Source organism: Euprymna scolopes, chromosome 14 (assembly GCF_053919585.1).
Source record: "Euprymna scolopes isolate OS-2025 chromosome 14, ASM5391958v1, whole genome shotgun sequence".
Classification (NCBI taxonomy): domain Eukaryota; kingdom Metazoa; phylum Mollusca; class Cephalopoda; order Sepiida; family Sepiolidae; genus Euprymna; species Euprymna scolopes.
The window spans coordinates 44,279,854-44,287,494 of NC_136495.1; positions in this window are offsets into that span (position 1 = coordinate 44,279,854).

A 7,641-nucleotide genomic window follows, 5' to 3' on the forward strand; every position below is an offset into this window, starting at 1 on the left:
CATAAAGAAAAAAAACAGTATCTCTTTCTCTCTCACGCTTTTTCTCTTTCTGTCTCTCTCAAGATATATATCTATGTGTGTGTATATCTATGAATCTTGTTAATACATGAAAGACAAAGAAAAAATCCTTCAAACACGAAGCTCGAAAAATAAATTTAAAAGAGTAAAAAGGAAACAAAAAAGGATACCTAACATTTTTTTTATCTGATCTTTATTTCAGGTTTATAAAAATATAGGACTTTTTAAAAAAATTGCTTTTGACTTTGCAAATGTAAGAACCTTGTAGAATGTTAATGACTTTTTCAGTTTGGATTTGAGAAAATGGAACTCTGTTTCGGCACTGTGTTTCATGAACAGTTGATATGTCATTTTTTAGGTTAGATAACAATTAACGCTGAGACATAAGGGGACTTTTTTGATTTGATAATGTTTTTTATTGATTTTTTTTGTCTGTTAAAAAAAGAAAAGAAAGGAAAGAAAAAATATCATCGCTAAAAATTTAGATTAGATAATACGAAGTTTTCTTTGTGTGAGCGCCTTACAAAATTGATAAAAACAAGATTTTTTTTCTATTTTGTTATTTTTTTAAACTGTAGAACTGTTTAAGTCTACCTGTCACTCATTTGTTTAAAACAATAGCACACATATAAAAGTGAGTTGATGAGCCGGTTTGGCCTCACCGTTATAAGTGAAGAGGGTGTTGGAAGAATGCTACCTGCTTCTGTTTCTTTCCCTCCATTCTCTCTCTCCACCTCTCGTGTTGTCTACCATTCTTTCACCCTCTGTAAGTTTTTTTTAGGACGAGAGAGTGACTTTTAAAATTGTCGAAGTTTTTTTTGTGTGACTACGTAATGGTGTTATGAGGGTGGTGGGGTGTGTAATGGCATCACTCTGTCTCTATCCCCTTCTTTTCCCCCTCATTCTCTCTCTCTACTCTTGCGTTTTAATGAGTGTATAGCTAAACCCCCATGGTTGATTGCAGGAGGGCATATAATAACGAATTAAATTGGAGTTTTTTTTTTCATTTTCTACCAAGTTTAAAGAACAAAATTATTTATGCTTCGTTAAATTTCATTGAATGATGTCTTCAATGTTTTTTATTAGGAATAAAAGAGCTGAAATCTTCGAGTATCTGCAAAAGCCAACTGTTACATGATTACGTTACTTTTTTTAAGAGTTCTCTGAAATTTTCATAGTTTTTTTTAAAGAAAAATTATGCTATTACATTTCGAATATTCTCTGAATTTTTTATGATTCCTAAAGAAATATTAATTGATAATTTTTTTTTTTTAATGATTTTTAAGGAAGAATTATTCGAGCGAATTCTTTAGTGTAAGGTTTAGTTGAAATTGGACCGTATGATAGGGGTCCCTGAAATATTGACTGAGGAGTATTTACGAAAAATTGAATTAATTCTTAAGAAAAAAAATCCTCAGTCTTGAAAGATCTCTCTTTAATTGAAACTTTAATTTTTTCAAGCTGTTAACTATACAGAACTGGTCGTTAACTAATGTAACTCCCAGGTTTGGCGGGAGTTTATTAATTCGAAATAATCTTTGTGAGTGATTTTAGGAAGAGAGTTGCTTTTAAATAATAAACTAATTACTTTGAAAAAAAAAAGTTAATTAACGTGGAAAGTTTCTGAATTCGAAATGACCTTGATAATGGTCTATAAGAAAAATGATTTTTTAAGAATCAATTAAATAACTTTAAATGTACACTGAATTTTAAAAATAATAATTACGAAATGAAAAAAATGGGATGTCTCTGAATCTCATTGTAAAAGGTAAATTGATTCAAAATGAATTTTCTATGATCTTTTAGGAAGATTAATTTTAATAATGAAACAAATGTTTGGAATAATTTTTGGATTTCATTGTGAAAAATGGGTCGATTCGAAATTTATGATCTTTTGAGAAAATTGTTTTAAAATAATAAATGAATTACTTTGGAAAGAAGTTAACATAAATTCGGAATTTTTAATGGTCGTTTGGGAAGGAAAAATTGATTTTAACGATGAACCAAAATACTTGAAACAATTTTTAAATTTTGGAATGAAATTTTAATGGTCTTTTGTAAATCAAGCTGTTTTGAAAAAAAAAACATACTTTTAAAATGTACCCTGAAATTTGAGAAAAAGTTCATTGTGAATGTAATAACTTGAAATGCGTTTGCATTGTGTAAACGAATTCTAATTGTGACCGAGGTGCTCTGAAATGATTTTTTAAAAATGTTTTCTTTTATAAGAAAAAAAAATTGTTAACACCCTATTTCATTGATTTAATGTATACCAGGTTTCTGAATTGTTTATTTTTTTGAAATTTTTTTACCCTAATTGAGTATTCTAACTCATGAAGGTTGAGTGCCCTTCTTAATTAATTCTTTATATAATTAATAAATATTCCGTGGTGGATAGTTTTTATTGGTCGTTTGGCGGCAGACTCCTTACTCTAACAGAATTAAATTTGATTAGAACCTCTGAAGACCGAGGTTTTACTAAATCCATATAGGTCGGCGTGATGAGGTCACGTAACCCCGACTTGGTTAAAATACATTATACTGGTTGCTGAAGGGATCGTAAGACCAGTTACGGAAATAATGTTATGCAAACTAAATTAAAAAACGTATAGGTCGGCGTGATAAACTCACGTAAAATCCGGCTTTGTTAAAAAATATTATACTGGTTGCTTAAGAGAGTGTAAATCCAGTAACTGAAATCATGAGGTCATTGCCTCGATGAAGGGCGAGGATGATTACCCCTTCTGGTATTTGAAGCAGTATACCAGTCTACCAGGGGCCTTATAATAATAACTTGCTTCACTGAGTTCCTGACGGAACGAAGAGCATGGGGACATTGATCGCTGACGGCATCATCCACGGAAAATAAGGGACTTCTGAAATTTATGAATACTCATAAATTTCGGAGTGCATAGGGAGGGATGTGGCACTATTTTTTGTGCCACTGTTTCTAACACCCTCTAAAGCATGGCCAAGTTGTTATTTGGCCATGTGTGTAGAGATACAAAGAAACGCCTTCCAATAATTCCCTTTTCCTAAAGCTCTCCCTTTTTCCTGTACGACCACCATGAAGTGAAGACGTATATTCTGTCTCTCCGTAAATGGGGGAGTAGCACCCTCTCCCTCCAAACTAGTTAGGTTAGTTAGCTTTGAAAAGCTTATTGTCCAGTTTTGAATTGTAAAAGTTTTTGTGTAAAAAATATTGTATCTCTAATGTAAAATAAAATAGTTATGTTCCATATATATTACAATTGTGTCGCGTGTCGTCTTTCTTGTGTCTGCCATAAATGCCTTTATAAATGCCTTCATTGAAACAACGAAACTGTCCGGAAAATGAAGAAAGAAAATTCCAGTCAGAACGCCACCAAGGGTGAAGAGGTCAAGACGTTTCCTGAGAGAAGAGAAGGAGCCACACAGCACATCCAACGTCTCAGGTATGCTTTTCTTCTTATAGACCCTAATGACGGCCATCTTCATATCTTCCCGAGACCGCTTTAAGACATTTACTATAGCACGTCTGTCGGTCACACCTCAGTGACCGGCTGATAGTGGTATAAAGGCACCGTGCCATTTTTCTGTAAGGGCTACTATCTGAGACATAATTACGGGGATACTATGAAGGGAGTTGAGCAGCAAGATATTTGTTTGCATTACACTTGAACTTCTCATGTCAGTACAGTCGGGGAAACAGGAACCCGGAAGGGAGTTCAAGAGTTTAGTAGTTCTGGGGAAAAAACTATTAGAGTAGAAGGCTTTCTGGCACCTGGGGATTTCTATTTTGCAGGGTGGGACTTTGCTGCTTGTCAGGTTTGTCGGGGGTATTTACATCAGAGAGTTACAAGGGCTTGTAGTTCGTTGGAGCATATACCATTAAAATACTTGCAAAACATGCAGAGGAATGCATCATTTCGCTATTAGATTAGCGACTTACTTTTGAACCCTTTCCATGAGTGAGAGACTGGTAGCAGACGCACCATCCCAAATGTGACAACATTACTCCATACATGGGCAAATGATGGCCTTGTAGAGGTACAGGATACTTTCAGGCAGTAGTAACTTTCTATCGTGGTAGAGAGAGCCCACTGTTCTAGCAGCAGCAGCGCCAACGCCCTTGATGTATCTGTTTCAGCTCATGATCCCTGTGAACGTTAAGCTGAGTAGTTTGAACGAGGTACCTTCAGATAGTGTATCATTAGCCATAGATATTGGTGTTTGAGAAGGTTTCTTGTAATTATTAAGGAAAGAAGCTTAGTCTTGGCAGCATTGAACGTTACTATCCATTTTTGACCCCATTCAACCACAGACTGGGGGTCTTACTTTAGCGTTTACGCTATTTCCTTATATATGTGTTCATTTGTTTTCCCCTCGTTCCTACCATAAAGTATAGTGTCATCCGCAAATATACCCATCCCAGAGAAAATTTTATCAGGAAGGTCATTTATGAATATTAGGAATAATAAAGATCCAAGGATCAACCCCTAAGGCACACCCGTACTTATATCATATGTTTTGACGTAATTCTATCGAGGACAACCTGGATTGGTCTCTTACTGAAAAAAAATATTTAATTATGTTAAGTATTTGTCCAGTAATACCATATGATCTGATTTTTTAGAAGACTCTCGTGCGATTCTCTGTCCATGGCCTTAGATATATCTAGGGCTACTGCCCTAGCTTCATCTGCTTTATCTAGTGCATGGTAAATACGTTTAGAGATTACAATTAGGATGTCCGCAGTAGAACGGGCTTGCCTAAATCCATATTGATGGTTGGACAGAAGTTTAGCAAGTGTAAGGTGATGGACTAGAGCTTGATTATTTATGGACTCAAATATTTTTGCGAAAAGAGAGAGGGTGCTAATGGGGTGATAATTTAATGGTTAGTTCTTTCGCCAGAATTCTTGTAAACTGGTACCACAGAAGTATTTTTCCAGCAGTGAAGAAAGCGAGACTCGTTAAAGCATTTGTTGAAGAGTTTGGAGAGAACTGGAGTAACCTCAGTGGAGCATTTTTTTTAAGTACAGCCGGGATGAGATCAAGTCAACATGCTTTTGAGATTTCTAGGTTTTTTACGACATGCACTTGAGAAGGTATGATTTTCATAGTATCTAATGTGATTTCTGTCTGCAAAAGAACATCATGTATGAAATGGTTTGTTAGGTCTAATGTAGAGTTTGAAGCAAACTGACTGGCAAGCATATTAGCTTTCTCGGTTGCCGGGTAAACAACCTCATGATTGTTGGATAGTGAGGAAATTGTTGATTGTCCATTATTTACTACACTGTTGTAGATTTTCCAGAAATATCGAGTTCCAAATTTCTGTGCTTCAATGCCTTTTCTGGTGGTTTCGGTGTATTCTATCTTAGCTGTCGCTATTACTCTCTTGCAATTACTTCTAGCTTCTGTGAACTTTTATCTGTTTTTACTGAACTTGTGTCGGATAAACCTACAATATGCACGCTGCCTTTGAGCAATGGCAGCTGCATAAGTAGAAGAAAACTATTGAGGAGAGTGGAGTTTACTATAAAACTCCAGTGTTGGAACATGTGCTTCAATTGCCGCTTTGAACCATACGAAGGTCTCATTTGCATCGAATCCTGTACATACAAATATATATATGCACATATAAACATACCTAGTTTGATCAAGATAAAAATAAATCAAAATCCCTGATTGAAAAATTTTCTAATTACTTTTCCTTTCTTTTATTTTCATCGATCTTTTATATCAAGCTGTGTTAACCGAAAATATCTTCATGAAATTTTAATCCGCTCTTATAACGTCGCATATTAAAATATCGCGTAATAATTTCGAACACTATCATTGTTTGTTTTTATTTTTATTATTATTATTATTATTATTATTATTATTATTATTATTATTATTATTATTGTTGTTGTTGTTGTTGTAATCGTTCGATTCATCGTTCCGTTAATGGCGAATGGTAATTTACTTCTGTCTTAATTGCTTTTATCTTCAATTCTTATCATCACTACTTAATTATTCATTATTCTTTCTCTTTCTCTTAATTAGATCTAATGGCGTAAGAATTTTCCGTTTCGTTTGTCGCATAATCCTCGCAAAGTTAGAAATGCAATTTTCTGTTAATAGCAACACTGCTATTCGCAATGCAGCTAATTGGAAAATGCAATTTAATTCGAACCTTATTGCGGATTAAATTCAATTATAATATATGAAAATTTATTCTGTTTATTCTAGATCTTAAATGTGTCGGAAATATAGCACTTCGACTATGCGACGTTGGACGAAAGTTGGTTCGCGGACAATAGTTTTCCTACCAGCCGATATATGCTGGTTCGCCGGATTTCGCCGGATTTCGCCGGATTTCGCCGGAGTTCGCCGGAGTTAACCGTAGTTCACCGGAGTTCACCTTTTTAACCTGAGTGTTAACGTGAACCATCAGACCTTCCTCTATAAAAAATAATCTACGGTCTGGGTTGATCTCACCAGGCAGGAAGGGTGTTGAGTCGTCGTCGTCGTCGTCGTCGTCGTCGTCGTCGTCGTCGTCGTCGAGGGATGTCAACAGGCCCATTCTCGAAGGATGGGTGCTAGCTTTCTGAGCATGAAATGTGTCAAAAGTATAGTTTGTGACTATCGGGAACCGGAAATAGGTATTGGTTCAGTCAATTCTGCTGTTTGTGGGAGATGATAACGTAGAAAATGCACAGCGATGTGGACTAACGGCATAGCCCGTATCAATTTCAAACTTGTCGATTCCATAGAACCACTTTCAAAAAGGTGGCTGCTTATTATTTTTCCGTGAACCAACAAACATTCTTGCGATTACTGTTCCAAGCCATTAACTATAAACATTTTTTTCACCATTTGAAAAATAAATTTATGATTAATAACTTGAAAATAGAATAAAATAAAAACCCGTATGTTTTTCTATTAATGTCTAATGCGAACACAAACCCAGCAATCAGATCAAATTGAAATATATAATCGGGTATTGTGGATGATACATATTTTTAGAATATATATAGATATTTGGGTATACCTTTGTCACCTTATCATGAATTCGTGAAATAACTAACAAGAATACATACAGGCACTACAATATATATGTGTGTGTATGTGTGTGTAGATAGATAGATAGATAGATAGATAGATAGATAGATAGATAGATAGATAGATTGTAGTGTCTGTATGTATGTATGTATGTATGTATGTATGTATGTATGTATGTATATGAACAACAATTTTGCTATATTATAACGTCTAAGGTTTTATTCATCTTTTAAAAAATAGATTTCAGTACATTTTACATATCTGTTTCGTTCATAAGATGCAATCAATATTTGTATGCCAACGTTAGATATTTCTTTCTGTGGACTTATCAGGCAAATTAGAAAGTTCGCAAAGAAAAAAATGCCAATGTAATATGAAAAACTATGAGGTGCAAAGTTAACTATCACATTATTATCGCATCGACTTATATCCTGTTAGATTTCTTTCTGGTTACAAACAAAAAATACATGTAATAAATGCTTTTATTTTAAACTAATATCTATTATTATTGTATACGAATTGAAGTTGAAACTACTGGAGACATTTTCAAGTTATATTAGTATAAACTATATATATATATATATATATATCA